General features: G+C 33.8%; 1 pseudogene; it reads left to right on the top strand.

Moving 5' to 3' along the window:
- Positions 1-15813: 15813 nt before the first annotated feature.
- LOC149387512 (pentatricopeptide repeat-containing protein At5g50390, chloroplastic pseudogene) lies at positions 15814-17829 on the top strand (annotated as a pseudogene).
- The last annotated feature ends 748 nt before the right edge of the window (positions 17830-18577 follow it).

Here is an 18577-nt window from a genome sequence, read left to right as displayed (position 1 = left end):
TCTGCGGAGATAACTCGTATCAAGAATCGAATTCATGTCAAAGCATGGGAAGATTCAAGCAGCTATAATTGTCATACGAGGAAGATTCATGCAGCAAGAACTCCAATACTCGTTTTTCAATGATATCTGTAATGTTTGATAGGGATACCGGAGTGAGATACCGGACATAAAATAAATGACGCAATGAGATAACGAAGTGAGAAAAGCGAAGATACTCGTAGGAAAATACGAGGTATCGAAATGACGCAGTGAGATTGTGAAATCCCAAATTGTTTTTAGCTTAATTAAAAAGCTAAATTTTTTTATGTTCGAGTTACGTTAGTTCCTTTTTAATAAAGTAGTAGTGAATGATTTATTTATGAGGTAGTTTTTGAAGTTTTATTTTGTTTTATGTGTGTTTTAGAGTATTTTTGAATTCTTAATATACTCTTTAAAATACAAATTACGGATATATATAAATATATATTGTATTTAAATTATATATTATAACTGAGTTATGTATATATATGTTATATATATAATATATGATTACATATATTAATTAATTTTTTTTTCTTGTACGTATGTATGTATATATATATATATATATATATCATTTTATATATATATATGATTATATAATATAATGTATTATATTATATAAGGTGATAATGTTATATTATATTCGGAAGTCACGTAGGTTCTGTGTGTACGTTTATATATCAGCGTGTGTTTTCTAATAAGTATAATAATAATAATTAATATTAGGAGTAGGATTAGGGTTTGAGTTTTTATGGTTTGGGCTTTTAGGGTTTATTTAAACCATATTTAAACATCCACTCCTCTTCTTTTTAACGCTTCTTCTCTGCTCTCTCTCCCCCATCCTCTCTTGGTTTGAAAAATTCGTAGCTCCAATTAGGTATGCTTTCTTTTATCTCTGGTTCGGATTCCCTGAAAATGGTTTCTTAAAACGCTTGTGCTGGTTTCAAAAAAATTGGTTTTGCGTTGATTCTTTTTGGAAAAGTTAGGTTTAAGTGTCCTCTATCTAAATCTGCAATCGAAAAATATTTTTATTAAATACAGAATATTTTCCGATTATTTTCAAATCAGCGCACAGACCTGAGACATATTCCCGATTTTCAGACTTTAAACGCTTACTTTGGATTCCACAAATTTGGTTTTGCCTTGATTCTTTTTGGAAACTTTAGGTTTAAATGTCTTCTATCTAAACCTTTAATCGAAAAATATTTTTATTAAATATAGAATATTTTCTGATTATTTTCAAAACCGTGCGCAGACAGTTTTTGACAAAAACTTTAAAGTTAGATCTTAGCACTTCTTTTATTTTTAATAAATAGTTAAAATATTATTTTGGCCGTGATGCCTTAACAAAAAGTGATCCAAATTATGTTTTGTACCTACTGGAATTTTTAAAGAAGTTTTCTCAGTGTTTTAATTTTTCACCGAAACCCTAATAGCCAAGGGTATTTTGGTAATTTCACTTTGAAAGTCGTTTTTGAAAATTTCCAGAACCTGAGTTGTCTTTAGAACTTCTTCAACAGTAGCTTAATAATTATTTTTTTCCATCGATTAGGTTCCGAGTCGCGTAGCTTTTCCGACCCGTCTAGTTTTCCCGAGCCGTCCTCGACCAACGGTCGAAATTTCCGATATCCAGGTGAGTATAATCTCACTGCAACACGGATTAGTTAAAAGATATACTAAGAATTATGTGATATGAAGTATTTATGTATTGTGTGAATTTTTGTGTGTGTGTTTGTTCGGAATGTGCTTGTTATGATATGATATGACGATATGTGAGTTTATGTTATTATCTTATGTTGTGTGTTAGAATATCTATAACACGTCTTATGTTTCTAGCTATGTTATCATGTATGTTTTTATCTTATGTCGCTCATGCTTTTAACGTAATAAACACGATCAATAAGTTAAGTAAGCAAGAGAGTCGTACCGCCTCGAACTACGGAGGTAATTAGAGGAATTTCTCGAGCCGAACTACGGGCTCACATAGAGAGTTCCTCATATGTTTATGTATGTGACAGGACGTCCTATGGGAGGTCGCAGCCCCATGGTTCGTTTCCAAAGTGTACACTGAAATCGGTACGGCTACTCTAGGGGACCCCCGAACTAAAAATACGATAGACTTTAATAGGGTATCTCATGTCACAGTTAGATTTAAAATACGAATAACCGGTTCATGCATTTTTATTTTTATTGCTTATGTTTTGTGAGTTATAGTTATTCTCGCTGAGCGTTAGCTCACACTATGTATATACGTCCGTGTTGTAGGTAAACAACATATGAACAAGTGAGGAGGGTGGATCAGCGGCGGCGATAGCGAGAGGGTTGGGTTATGGTTGCCGTTTTCGAAAATAAAAGACTTCCGCTTTGCTTTCAGTTTTTAATAATCCAAACCCAAGGTTTTATTGTTCATGGTTTAAGTTATGTTTTTCAATTTCGTTAAAGGTTACGACTTTATTTATGGTATTTATTTTACGATGGTATTTTGTTGGTTTTAAATTTCCATTATGCAACTTCGACTTTTTGGTTGTTTTCGTTCATCAAGTTTTAAATGAAAATTTATTTTTAGGTTATGAGTTTTCAAACTTTATATTTTAAGTTACGTTTGAAAAAAAAAAATTTACCTCAAATTTTCTAAAGTTTTTAAAAAAGTAAGATAAGTAAGATGGTCCGAAAAGTCGGGTCGTCACAGAGATAACGAAGTGAGATAAGCGAAGATACTCGTAGGAAAGTACGAGGTATCGAAATGACGCAGTGAGATAACGAAATGAGATATGCGAAGATAATGTACGATACGATCTCTGTCAAAGAATCTGTATCCGCTACGATCTCATTATCCGTCAAAGAATCTATGATGAAGCTATTTCCTATAAAAATAAATATAAATAAAGATTAATAAGCGAAATTTCTTTCATAATTGAACAAGTAAATAAATGCATCGGTAATTTTTATTTCTAAATTAGAATATTCAAAGGATGAGCATTTTTGGATTAATTCTATACGATGCTTATAATATAATTAAATAACATTGGAAAATCCAAACGGTTAATAGATATCATTGAATGAATGGGCATATTATGATAAATAAGTTATGGCATCAACCAACTAAAGGAGTTTAATAAAGCATTATTCTACTACGTTGCCATATTGACATGTCACAAAATTTATCAACTAGCATGTATGGAAAAATATAATTTTTTTTCTCAAATACTAATTGACTTGAAGAATTAGTACTTAGTTCTCGTAACAAAACAAAAAAAGGGAATTGCATTTACAGATATGCCTTGTATCGTTTCATTGTACCAAGAGATGCTTTGAACAAGTTGGTAGTTCAATTTTATTTTTTATTTTTTTATTTTTTTCGTTTTGTGCTATTTATGAGAACTTTTTGACCATGTTAAACAAAATAGATTGATCATTGACCTTATAAAAAAAACAGTGTGCTATGTAAAACAAAAAATAAAACTAATAAATTATCACTAATGGTACACCTCTTTTTGGATATTTGAAGAGTGACCTAATTAATATTAATGTCGATATTTGGGGAGTGCGTATAAAATCTAATCTAAAATTGGATATATATAAAAAAAATTGCACATTCTGTAATAAATATTTTTGACTTATTGAAGATTTATATAAATGGTGGAATTTTGAGGGGGAACGTATCCTAATAATTTGAGTAATATTTATATGGATAACTTTTTAAAATTGGCTTATACATAGTAAATTGTTTTTCTAAGGTGAATGCAGATTGCAAAATATGAGGTTGAGGGACATCGAATGTAAAATTTATCGGACCTTTCTATTAAAAGAACATTATTACTTTATGTTTAGGGGAAAAAAATCCTATTTATCCTCTAAGTTGTGCATCTATTTGTGTGTCTTTTGAGCATACTGTTTATTACTTAAGTCTCCCTAAAAATAGTTATTTAGTAACTCAAATACATCCTTTCGATTAGGTCAGAGATCTCTCGGTTTCGCTTCATATATCTTTTTTCTTCTTCTGCTTTTTGAGCTGCGGTTTCTGTTTGGCTGTTTCGTATGATATATTTTTCGAAGATTTTACATTGCTGATCAGTATTTGGATCTGAAATGTGACACGATGATATGCGAGAGAGAGAGAGAGAGAGAGAGAGAAGGCGAGAGACTATTGATTATAACAGAATGATCTCATAATGAAATCTTACGTTGGAAAATACGAGATTGCAGAACAAAAAGCTATGGAGACAGAGATAATCAAGAAAGAAATAGAAACAGCAATTACGAAACGAACTAAACATGCATAGCTAGAAATTACGAAATAAAACGAAAAATTAGATTATTCTTCGATCATATTTAATCTGATACGTGGTTGAGCTTGAGGTTTCTAATCTTGCAATGGAAAACAATAAAATAATAAGTATGTGAAGCCACGAAATTAGTGGTTTGTAAATAGATTCCAGTAATTAATTAAATACATGAAACAAAAAAAATATAAAAAAAAAATAAAAACGCTCGCTTCAGTTAGTTATTGTATAAATCAAATAAGGATGTGTTTTCCATGAACTAATAAGAGTAAACATGAATGTGTTTTTGAATAGATTTTTAAATTTATTTTTAGGAAGGCTCTTTCTTTTTGTTAATAGATTCTTATCGGTATATAAGTGAGAAGCCAGTGCTAATTGAGCCATTAGTAAGCTTTAGATTTGGGAAGCACTATCGTGGGACAAAAATCTGGGCTTGTTATGTAGATGGGAAAAAGTAGTTGTAAATGGTTTGACTAGGAAAAAAAAAAAGAACTCTTATATTTGACTACCATGCATGGTATACCTCTTTTTACCACCCACCGGTGGTCTTGTACTTTGAGAGCGGAATTTGGTTGGACTCGATAAGCTTAATATCTTCGACGACGAGCTCATAGTGCACCTTAATCTCATCGGCAGTTTTCCCGCCAACGGCTCTTGCAACCTTGACCCAACGGTCAGGGCTTTCCTTGTCGAACAAGGCAAGAGCACGCTCGAAGGCCTTGTTTTGCTTGTCGGTCCATGACGGCATTGTGGAGGAAGCCATTTGTGTTTTGAGCTTGAGAGAGATGGGAAGATATATATATATATATATATATATATATGTATATATAAGAACGGGAATAGTATAATTGAAAAAAGAGCTTCAAAGAGGATATTAGAACTTTGTCTAAGTGTGAGTGATGGTTTGAATGAAAAATAAAAGAATGCAAGGCTTGCTTTTTACAAGGGGAAAAGAGTGAGGGGTGAGGTGGGATGTGGCTAGTTGTCACGGATGTGTCTTGTTAAATTTTTATGACATTTGAAAAATAAAATGGCGGAATAACTGCTCAAATTTACTCTAATCGATATTTATACTCATTTTTTCCTTGGGCAAAAATATCTCATGTTACAATTTTTTTTACGTATTAATACTTTCGCCGTTAATATTTATGTTTGAACTTAACGGTGCAAGTAGTTACGGCATTACTAAACAGTAACATGTGGTATTTTTGCAAAAAAAAATTGAGCATATAAGTAGTGTTTTGTCTAAACATTTAATATTTTTGCCACTATTATTAGTTATTTGTCTCCTTAGGAACCACATTTCACTTGGGTGTTTATGAGTTGAAAGGGGGAAGAGGGATATTTTATCTCTTTATTTTATTTTTAATTATTAGCATGGAAGCACGTACGTATAGTTGAGGACTAAGAAACGTTGTCTTGATCATTTTTCCATACTTGCAAAATAAAATCGGAAATAGTGTATGCATGTTCACGTTTTAGCATGCTTCCATTTTTTTTTCTTTCTTTTTTTTTACTGTTATTTGGACTCTTCTTTCATTGTGAACTATACCAGTTTATTTCTATCTAAAGAAACAAAACTACGTTTTGGCATATTAATTGTATATGATTATCTGTTGATGCAAACAAAAAAATTAAAATTTAAAATGATAAATAATCAGGTAGTAAAAACATGAATGTAAAAATGGAATAAAAATAATACTTCATTGATATTGATCAAGAAATGAATGATATATGAGAGGTTGAGCACATCCCAACTAGGTTGGCACCCACTCAACTCTCTCTCAACATTTAACATGATATGATATATAATAATATTTTGAACCGAATACATAATAAGACAATACGATAAAATTAACCGTCCTATTAATGGAATATAAATTATACCTTTATAAATCACATAATCAAATCAAGTTGTAGTAGCAGTAAAAGTTGATATATGAGAAGTTTTTTTTAATATATATTTATTTTTAATTAAAAAAAATCAGTTAAAAAACCGATATCCAGATTTTCCCAAAATCAAATCCGATATCCGGTCCAGTTTTGTAAACCGGATCGGTTATCCGAATCTGAATTTCGGTTAACTGACGTGGCTCCAAATTTCGGTTTCGGTTCGGTTTGGATATCGGTTTTATCCGATTTTCGATTCGGTTTTGTACAGCCCTACAAAAAATCATTCATTTTGATTTTTTTTTTTGGTATATTATTAGCTAGTTAGGTTTATCTAAAAATTAGAGATAGTCCAAATAAAAAAAATAAAATAAAAAAGGCAAATATTAGATGTGAATAGATTTACATATTGATGTATGCAATTTATATGTAGTATAACTGTATAAAAAAATTGCTAAATCGATAAGAATTTTGATTATTTTGATGTAAACTTAAAAGAATTGTTATTTTGTTAAATAATTAGTTTTATATGATTATTTTTTTTTTTAATAAATTGTTTTGTTTTGAAAAATAAAATTCATTTTTAATCATGTAACTCAAAGTTAATCATAGACTTCATCGAGATATATTCAAAACAAATGAGTTTATTTTTATATAAAAAAATTAAATTATAAAATTATGAGCCGCTATATTAACTTTATTCTAGATTTCAACTCCTAAAAATATACACAACGAACTCGATACATCCAACAAAATAAAACTAAACTCATTTTTTATGGTGTAAAGGAATAGATATTTCTTTCCTTAAATCGTATTTCTTTTTTAAAAAATATTAGACAAAATAATCGTTATAAATTTATTGCATATTTATATTTAAATTATTCATGAAAATGAAAAATTTAATTTGTATCGACACTTTTGAATTTTTATTAAATTTATGTACCTAGAACCAAGGATTTAAAAGCAGACGAATTTCCAAGAATTTCGTCCGAAAATTCGTTTCCGGCGAGTCAACGGCCGTCGAAAGGGTAATATGTCGTTTCGTCGTCGTTTTTCGGTTTTGTCGTTTTTCGCTGATTTTCGTCGTTTGTCGTTTTTACTGTCGTTTTTGCTGCTGTCGTTTTTTTTTTAATATTATATACAATGTATCAAGTATTATAACAAAATATTATAAAAAAATTTAGTCTTCAAATATTTTGTGAAGATTCTATTTCATTTGAAAATATTACATACAAAACATTATATAAAAAATATTACATACAAAATAGCTCAAATTTATAAAATATTATACATTAATAGCACAAATTTATAAAATATTATATATATATATACAATTTTTTATTAAAAAAGATTATATACATAATGTATTTTATTTATATATGTTTAAAAATTGAAAAATATATGTATGTATTACATGTATATATTTTAAATATATTTTGCCACATTTTTTTCGTTCGGTTTTTCATCGGGTTGTCGTTTTTCCATGGAAAACGGTATTTGAAAACTTCAAATCGAATACTCTTTTCCACATTTTTTTTCGTTCGGTTTTCCATCGACTTGTCGATTTTCCGTAAATCAGGAAGCTCGAAATGGTAACGAAAATGACATTTTTTTCCTTGCCTAGAACTATTAATTTTTCAATGAACTATTAACAAAGGTCGGATCTCGCTATCTACAAATGTGGTTTCTTGGGTCACTCAGCCAACTACTTTTTTTTTGTATTTTATGTCAGTGATTTAAAAAGTATTTTATGTTCAGTCTTCAGACAAACAGTCAAAACAACACAGGCGGAGTTAACAATGCAAGAAACCGTTTCTTTCAGGCTTCAGACCAACTCCACCCGAACGTCATTCCCACTGAATGGCGTCAGGGTGGAGTCCAACCATACCCTATATCCCACGCCAAAATGGCGTGGATGTTTAATTGATTTTAGTGTTGCGCCAAATATGGCGCAACACTTGTGCATCCCGACTTTTCGGACCGTCTTACGTATCTTACTTTTTAAAACTTTAGAAAATTTGAGGAATTTTTTTTTTTAAACATAACTTGAAATATAAAGTTTGAAAACTAATGACTTAAAAATAATTTTTCATTTAAAAACTTGATGAACGAAAACAACAAAGGAAAAACAATCAAAGTTGCATATTCGAATTTAAAACCCAAAACATAACGGCAAATATTACTAAAACATAATCCATAATCTAAATCTCAACCAAAATATAAAACTCTTTGAAACTTCGAAGTAAATGAAAATAAAAACCTTTAAAAATTATTTCTTAAAAACTCGTAGCGGAAGACTTATTTCTTAATAACGAAAACAACTTTAAACTTTATTTCTTAATAATTTGTAGCGGAAGACTTAATTCGTGAATGGAAACCATGATCCAATCCTCTCGCTTTCGACGCCGCTAGTCCGCCCTGCTCAGTTCCTTGCAAGTTGTTTACCTACAACACAGACGTATATTTTTTTCGAAGAGATGAGCTTACGCTCAGCGAGAATAATATAAAGCTCACAAAAAAAAAGTAATGCAATGCATGAACCGGTTATTAGTATTTTAAACTAATTGATGACTTGATTTTTCTTTTCTTGCTTCTATCAACTTTTAGTTCGGGGTGCCCCTAGGGTAGTCATACCTATTTCAGTGATCACTTTAGAGACGAAACTGTGGGGTTGCAAAGCCCACACTTCGCTCAATCTAGCTAATAAACTTATTAGGGCCTCGGCCCGAGAAATTTCCCCATTTGAGCCTCGGCCCGAGAAATTCTCCATAATACCTCTGTAGCTCGAGGCGGTATGACTCCCTTGCTTAACTTTATCTTTTCACTTTGAATCTTACGTTACATACTGATATGACATGAGCATAAATTTTTATATATATAACCTCATACAAAAACGTGACTAGAATAAAACATGTATCTCAAATCTACTTTAACATAACACCACATGGCATACAACACATAAATCGCATACTACTTCAACTAGTCACGCAATCAAATAACAAATCGCATACTCAAACGTATAAATCTATAAACAATTCATATCATGAATAAACACTCATCAAATTTATTTTGAACTAATCTGTGTTGTAGTGAGATTATTCTCACCTGGATATCGAGAGTTACGATCGTAGATCGTCGAAGGAATTGTACGCTCTAAGAGAATCGGAACCTAATCTGAAAAAGACTATTGGGATCAGCTGAGAAAAGTATTCAAGACATACTGTAGGTTCTGGAAATTTTCAGAAACGACATTCAACGTGAAATTACGAAAATACCCTTGGCTATTAGGGTTTCGGTGAAAAATTAAAACTCTGAGAAAACTTTTGTAAAAATCCAGTACATATAAAACATAATTTGGATCACTTTTTGTAAAGTCATCACGGACAAAAATAATATTTTAACTATTTATTAAAAATAAAAGAAGTGCTAAGATCTAACTTTAAAGTTTTTGTCAAAAACTGTCTGCGCACCGTTTTGAAAATAATCATAAAATATTCAGTATTTGATAAAAATATTTTTCGATTAAAGGTTTAGATAGAAGACATTTAAAACTAAAGTTTTCAAAAAGAATCAACGCAAAACCAAATTTGTTAAATCCAAAGTAAGCGTTTAAAGTCTGAAAGTCGGGAATAGGTCTCAGGTCTGTGCGCTGATTTGAAAATAATCGGAAAATATTCTGTATTTCATAAAAATATTTTGCGATTAAAGATTTAGATAGAAGACACTTAAAACTAACTTTTCCAAAAAGAATCAACGCAAAAACAATTTTTTTGAAACCAGCACAAGCGTTTTAAGAAACCGTTTTCAGGGAATCCGAACCAAAGAGAAAAGAAAGCATACCTAAAAAGAGCTGCGAATTTCTAAACCAAGAGAGGGATAAGGGAGATAGAGCAGAGAAGAAGCGTTAAAAGAAAAGGTTGGGATGATTATATATAGTTTAATTAAACCCTAAAAGCCCAAACCCTAATCCTACTTATATTCTTAATATATTTATTTATTTATTATTATTATTATATAAAAAAAGATACACGCAACTTCTATATATATATTATCATATTTAAAATAACCTAATATGCGTTAACTTTATATACTAATAATATAGCTATAATATATATATATATATATATATATGTTAACTTTATAAATATACGTTAACTTATTATATAACTTTATAATATATATATATATATATTATTATATATACGTTAACTTACATATATTATGTAAACATTAATAACTTATAATATTAACTTTAATCTATATATTAACGTTAATATATATAACGTATAATAACTTCATATACCTTCATATACGTTAACTTTATAAATATAGCTATAATATATATATATATATATAATAATATATGTAAAGTATGTATATTTATACCCACATAATTTATTTATAATATATAACTTATATATATATATATATATTATATCCATATTTTATAATCTAAAGAGTATATCAAATAATAATAAAATATACCTTAAACATACATACCACATAAACAAATCATTCAATACTACTTTACTAAAAAAAAAATAACGTCATTCGAACACCAAAATTTTTAGCTTTTTAATTAAGCTAAAAAAAATTTGGGATTTCACAATCTCCCCTACTTATTAGAATTTTCGTCCCGAAAATTACTAGAAGTCGGGTAGACCATAAAAACTCTTACTTGAAGATACTAAGTCCTTCTAAGAAAAACTCGAGATATCGAGTTTCAAAGTCTACTACTCATTTTCAAGATAACATCGAAAAATTTCATGTCTAAGACGATGAAATCAATCTTTAACTCTTTATCACTAATTATTATAGGTACTATTTTAAATAGCACAAAGATAATAAATAAAAAATTACCAGACGGCAAGACCGTCTTGAAAACTTTATAGTTTTCTCTATTCTATCACATGATTCCCTAGCTAACTCTAAGAAAATAAAGCAGTGTGTAGCATCGGAGTCAAACAAAACAAAGACGTCATAACGGACTAAGAGAAGCTGACCTGCTACTACATTAGAGGTGCTGGCAAGGGCATCAGCATTGGTGTAGGCATAAATGCGATCTTGAGGTGGTGGTGGTGTCTGAGTGTTTGGTGGTGCTTCTAGTCGACCTTGGAAAATGGGTGGCCCTTCGAGTGTAGCTTGCATGAAGTTGAGTCGCCCATCACGATCATTTTGCTTGTTCTGGACAATGTTTTGCTTAGGACAATCTTTGAGGAAGTGTCCTAGCTGACCACACTTAAAACACGACATATTGCCCATCTTACATTCTTCTGGGTGCATCCTCCCACATGTGTTGCACTTCGGAAAGGATACGTTCTCCGTCTTGACTTTGTAATTTGCATTATTACCATTTTCAGGATAGCTCCTCTTCCTCCCGTGTTCATTCTCGAGGTATTGCGCTTTGCCAACTTGGTCGTTGATGAGAAGCTGACCGGCCTTCTTATTGTTATCTAGTCCTCTATTTTGAGTTATCTCTTCCTTCATTGCCTTGATGTACTGGTCTCGCTCCTCCTCCACTTGAATCAAATGGTATTCAGCACGCATTGCACGTTCAAGACAGTCTGCAACAGTGGATGGTGGATGACTTCCACTATCAATAGCTAGAGCCAGTTCCGGTCGGAACATTCCCATCATCCTTCGAACTCTTTCTGACTCAGTCGGAACCAAGTGAGGGCATAGTCTTGCCAGCTGGTTGAACTTTCTCACAGCTTCAGTCACAGTCATCGTGCCTTGCTTTAACTCTGTAAACTCCTTTTGTTGAGTGTTCATCGCGCGCATGTTGAAATACTTACTGTTGAACTCCTCGATGAAGTCGTCCCAAGACATAGCGCGTGTGTCTCTTCTAGCTGCTACTGCCTCCCACCAGTATCGTGCATCCTTCTTCAGAACAAAAGACGCGCATATGACCTTCTCAATTTCCGAGATATTCATGAAGTTGAAGATCTTCTTCATCTCTGACATCCACTCATCGGCCACTAACGGATCAGCCGATCCTTCAAAATCTGGAGCTCTCATCCTCCTGAACCTTTCGAAAAGATCATCAGCCACGACAACTTGGCCCATCTAAGGTACGCCTTGAGGAGGTGCTGGTGGTGCTTGTTAACCCTCTCCCACATTTCCATTCACTTGGGGGAGGTGGTTCCTCAACTCTTGTATCTCTGCTTCTTGAGCTTCGATACGTTGCAGCAATGCAGTAACGAGCAACGCAAGATCTGGTTGGGCCGCTGGCTGAGGTCCCGGGGCTGGACCGTTGGGATTCTCTACTGCTCCATGTTATGCGGGAAACGTAGCGACATGATAAGCATCTTGCACTGGGACATCAACGGCAACTCTGCATCTTCCTCTACCTCGGCCTCATGGCCTACCTCTACCTTGTCCACGAGCAGCTTGAACGTTTTCCATCTACGTAAAAAAAATACCTAACATATAAACAAATAAAAAATAAAAGTACTAACTTACTTGAGTAGGGGGCAGCCGTGCGATCGAATAGCGAAGGGGGTCATAGGTTCGTTGCTCTGATACCAACTGTGACGACCCGACTTTTCGGACCGTCTTACTTCTACTTGCTTTTTAAAACTTTAGAAAATTTGAGGAAATTTTTTTTTTAAACATAACTTGAAATATAAAGTTTGAAAACTAATGACTTAAAAATAATTTTTCATTTAAAAACTTGATGAACGAAAACAACAAAGGAAAAACAATCAAAGTTGCATATTCGAATTTAAAACCCAAAACATAACGGCAAATATTACTAAAACATAATCCATAATCTAAATCTCAACCAAAATATAAAACTCTTTGAAACTTCGAAGTAAATGAAAATAAAAACCTTTAAAAATTATTTCTTAAAAACTCGTAGCGGAAGACTTATTTCTTAATAACGAAAACAACTTTAAACTTTATTTCTTAATAATTTGTAGCGGAAGACTTAATTCGTGAATGGAAACCATGATCCAATCCTCTCGCTTTCGACGCCGCTAGTCCGCCCTGCTCAGTTCCTTGCAAGTTGTTTACCTACAACACAGACGTATATTTTTTTCGAAGAGATGAGCTTACGCTCAGCGAGAATAATATAAAGCTCACAAAAAAAAGTAATGCAATGCATGAACCGGTTATTAGTATTTTAAACTAATTGATGACTTGATCTTTCTTTTCTTGCTTCTATCAACTTTTAGTTCGGGGTACCCCTAGGGTAGTCATACCTATTTCAGTGATCACTTTAGAGACGAAGATGTGGGGTTGCAAAGCCCACACTTCGCTCAATCTAGCTAATAAACTTATTAGGGCCTCGGCCCGAGAAATTTCCCCATTTGAGCCTCGGCCCGAGAAATTCTCCATAATACCTCTGTAGCTCGAGGCGGTATGACTCCCTTGCTTAACTTTATCTTTTCACTTTGAATCTTACGTTACATACTGATATGACATGAGCATAAATTTTTATATATATAACCTCATACAAAAACGTGACTAGAATAAAACATGTATCTCAAATCTACTTTAACATAACACCACATGGCATACAACACATAAATCGCATACTACTTCAACTAGTCACGCAATCAAATAACAAATCGCATACTCAAACGTATAAATCTATAAACAATTCATATCATGAATAAACACTCATCAAATTTATTTTGAACTAATCTGTGTTGTAGTGAGATTATTCTCACCTGGATATCGAGAGTTACGATCGTAGATCGTCGAAGGAATTGTACGCTCTAAGAGAATCGGAACCTAATCTGAAAAAGACTATTGGGATCAGCTGAGAAAAGTATTCAAGACATACTGTAGGTTCTGGAAATTTTCAGAAACGACATTCAACGTGAAATTACGAAAATACCCTTGGCTATTAGGGTTTCGGTGAAAAATTAAAACTCTGAGAAAACTTTTGTAAAAATCCAGTACGTATAAAACATAATTTGGATAACTTTTTGTAAAGTCATCACGGACAAAAATAATATTTTAACTATTTATTAAAAATAAAAGAAGTGCTAAGATCTAACTTTAAAGTTTTTGTCAAAAACTGTCTGCGCACCGTTTTGAAAATAATCAGAAAATATTCAGTATTTGATAAAAATATTTTTCGATTAAAGGTTTAGATAGAAGACATTTAAAACTAAAGTTTCCAAAAAGAATCAACGCAAAACCAAATTTGTTGAATCCAAAATAAGCGTTTAAAGTCTGAAAGTCGGGAATAGGTCTCAGGTCTGTGCGCTGATTTGAAAATAATCGGAAAATATTCTGTATTTCATAAAAATATTTTGCGATTAAAGATTTAGATAGAAGACACTTAAAACTAACTTTTCCAAAAAGAATCAACGCAAAAACAATTTTTTTGAAACCAGCACAAGCGTTTTCAGGGAATCCGAACCAGAGAGAAAAGAAAGCATACCTAAAAAGAGCTGCGAATTTCTAAACCAAAAGAGGGATAAGGGAGATAGAGCAGAGAAGAAGCGTTAAAAGAAAAGGTTGGGATGCTTATATATGGTTTAATTAAATCCTAAAAGCCCAAACCCTAATCCTACTTATATTCTTAATATATTTATTTATTATTATTATTATTATAAAAAAAGATACACCCAACTTTTATATATATATTATCATATTTAAAATAACCTAATATGCGTTAACTTTATATACTAATAATATAGTTAAAATATATATATATATATATATATATATATATGTTAACTTTATAAATATACTTAACTTATTATATAACTTTATAATATATATATATATATATTATTATATGTACGTTAACTTATATATATTATGTAAACATTAATAACTTATAATATTAACTTTAATCTATATATTAACGTTAATATATATAACGTATAATAACTTCATATACCTTCATATACGTTAACTTTATAAATATAGCTATAATATATATATATATAATAATATATGTAAAGTATGTATATTTATACCCACATAATTTATTTATAATATATAACTTATATATATATATATTATATCCATATTTTATAATCTAAAGAGTATATCAAATAATAATAAAAAAATACCTTAAACATACATACAATATAAACAAATAATTCAATACTACTTTATTAAAAAAAAAAACGTTATTCGAACACCAAAATTTTTAGCTTTTTAATTAAGCTAAAAAAAATTTGGGATTTCACAACACTATTCACTACACTAATTTTTTTAGCCCTTGTAAAGTTTATAATTTATACATTTGCACTTATTTATAAAATTATATCATATTTATCCTTAAAATTATTCATATTTTATATTTTAAATTTATTTTCAAATACAACATTGACATTTAGAGTTTGAGAAAAACTAAAATGACATTAATAAATATTAAGTTTAGTTTATGTTAATTTGTATTTTAAATTATTTTATGGAGTAATATTTTATTATTAAATAATGAATAAGTGGTATAATTGGAAGATATGAAATAAATATAATGGTATGGAAATAAAAAGAGAAAGTTGAATATAAAATTAATATTTCAATTTGGTGAAGATAGGAGTTGGTCTCAGACTTCGTACTCTGCGAAGCAAATCTCCGAACGAAACTCGCTCTGATCTTTCTTCTCTGCGTGTGTTTCCAAAGCTACGATCTCATCTCTATAGCCATGGAAATCTCGCTCGGATCTCGAACCGCCACAATTTCTTGCGTCTTCGGTTTTTCTTCCTCCGATACTCGGTCCTTCGAGCGGCGGAGATCTCTGATATCGCCGCCGAAGGCTGTGGCTCGCCGCGCAAAGTGCTCTCTCCAGCCACGCCCGGAGGCGAAACGTTTCGCGGTGGACGTTGGCGAGAGGAAAAAAACGGCATCGATCGAGGAGCCGAAGGTGGCTACGAGGTCGATGAGTGGGATTTGTAATGAGATAGAGATGCTTGTTTCGGGGAAGAGATACGGAGAAGCACTCGAGCTTTTCGGGGTTTTGGAGATCGCTGGCTGTAATGGAATCCGGACCAGTACTCTCGATTCACTGGTATGGGCTTGCATCGGATTGAACTCCGTTAGAGAAGTGAAAAATCTCTCTGAATTCGTTTCCAGGACTGGCCTTGAATTGGATTTGCACATGAGGAAGAGGTTTCTTTATATGCACGTGAGGTGCGGGATGATGAAAGTAGCATACAAACTGTTCGACGAATTGCCCGAGAGGGACTTGGTCTCATCCACCATGATGATCGCGGGCCTCGTGGATTCGAGGCACTTTGCCGAGGCGATCAGTCTGTTCGTCGTGATCCACGAGAAATTCTCTGAGATCGGAGCCCACACATTCACCACCGTGATCCGAGCCTGCTCAGGCCTCGGAATCGTGACGATCGGACGGCAGATTCACTCCTGCGCGATCAAGTCCAAATTGGTGGACAATGCCTTCGTGGCCTGCGCTCTGATCAACATGTACAGCAAGGGCAACTCCATTAAAGAAGCTCGGCTCGTGTTCTCCAGGATGGCGGAGAAGACGACGGTGGCTTGGAACTCGATCATCGCAGTGAACGTGCTCCACGGACACACCGAGGAAGCCCTGAGTTCGTACTACGAGATGAGAGACTCGGGCGTTAAAATAGTCCTCAAGATCTGCTCGAGGCTCGCCTCGCTGGCGCACGCCGACCTCGTGAGCCACGGCTACGGATTCGACCTCGTCGCCAACACCGCGCTCATCGACTTCTACGGAAAGTGGGGCCGCGCCGAGGACGCCCGCAACGTGTTCGACAAAATGCCGCTCAAGAACGTGATCACGTGGAACGCGTACGGCAACCACGGGCTCGGGAGCGAGGCCATCGAGCTCTTCGAGAGGATGACGAGGGAGAACAACCGAAAGACTATCCCCAACCACGTCACGTTCCTCGCGGTCCTCTCGGCTTGTTCCTACTCGGGCCTCTCCGATCAAGGCTGGGCGATCTTCGAGTCGATGAGCAGAGACCACAAGGTCAAGCCTCGGGCGGTGCACTATGCGTGCATGATCGAGCTGCTCGGGAGAGAAGGCTGCTTGGAAGAAGCCCACGAGATGATACAGAAAGCCCCGTTCGAGCCCACGGTCAAGCTGTGGGCCGCGCTTCTCACCGCTTGCCGGGTCCACGGGGATTTGGAGCTCGGGAGAATCGCCGCCGAGAAGATCTACGGAATGGAGCCGGAATTGCTCAACGGCTATCTAGTCCTCTTGAACATATACAAGGCCACAGGAAAGGCAAAGGAAGCTTCTTCCGTGCTTCAGACTCTGAAAAGGAAGGGTCTGAGGATTTTCCCGGCGCACACTTGGATAGAGGTGAAGAAACAGGCTCACGTGTTTCGGTCTGGAGACAAGACCCATGCGGAAACCGAAAAAATCTACCGGAAACTCGAGGAACTGACGGCCGAGATCACAGAGCTCGGGTACGTCCCCGAGCGAGGCTCTGTGCTCGACGAACGCGAAGAACGCTCGTCGCACCAGAGCGAGAAACTCGCGATCTCGTTCGGGATCATCAGTACTTCCGACGGGACGCCGCTGCAGATTGCGCAGGGTCATCGGGTCAGCGGCGATTGCCACTCCGCGATCAAGTTGATCGCTTTGGTCGCCGGGAGAGAAATCGTTCTCAGGGGCGCTAGTAGGTTTCACCATTTCAAAGATGGAGGTTGTTCTTGTGGAGATTATTGGTAATTTCTTTCAACAATTATACTACACCTTGTTTCATTTTACTTCTATTCTTCAGTTAGTATCATAAAGATGGGAATTGCTCTTGTGGAGATTATTGGTGACTTTCTTGTCTTTCTTTTTCAAGTACACAACTTTAATGTTAAGACTGTCCATTTAATCATAGCTCGATAATAAATAAAAATTGGCCTACTCTTGTTATTAAGTTGTGAGTAATTTTTATTTATTCTTTTATTGAGAGGTGATTTGAGACTTGCATGTAATCATCCTCATCGGCTTCAACGTTGTTTACATCGTCTTTCCTGAGCACATTTCCTCTCTTTTCTTGCCTCGCTTTCCACTTTTCCACTCTGTCTTTCCATTCCTCATTGGACTCATTGCCATAACCTTCTCTCTCCCTCAAATTCCTTACCCGCAACTACACATTCCAATCACAGCAACGCAATTAATTGAATGTCTGTATATATATATATATATATATATATATATATATATATGTATATATATATATATTTGAAATCAATTAAGAAATCCAATTACCACTTCCTCCAACAGAGAAAGCGTGAACATTGGGCTGCCATTGCTGATTACTGTTATTATTGTTATGGTTGTCTCCACCGTCCTGTAAAATAAATAATTATTTATAATTGTCCTGAAAATGTCTTCAAATAGATCTTCCGGAAAATAATATTTTTTTTTTACCGAGTCGTTGTCAAGAGGATTCTGATCTGAGTGATCAAGCTGAAGATGATAT

The sequence above is a fragment of the Urtica dioica genome, chromosome 8 (assembly GCF_054948205.1).
Source record: "Urtica dioica subsp. dioica isolate 48M chromosome 8, U.dioica_male_clone48M_v1_H2, whole genome shotgun sequence".
NCBI lineage: Eukaryota > Viridiplantae > Streptophyta > Magnoliopsida > Rosales > Urticaceae > Urtica > Urtica dioica.
The sequence above is the reverse complement of the archived record's forward strand: the minus strand, read 5'-3'. Positions and strand labels throughout refer to the sequence as shown.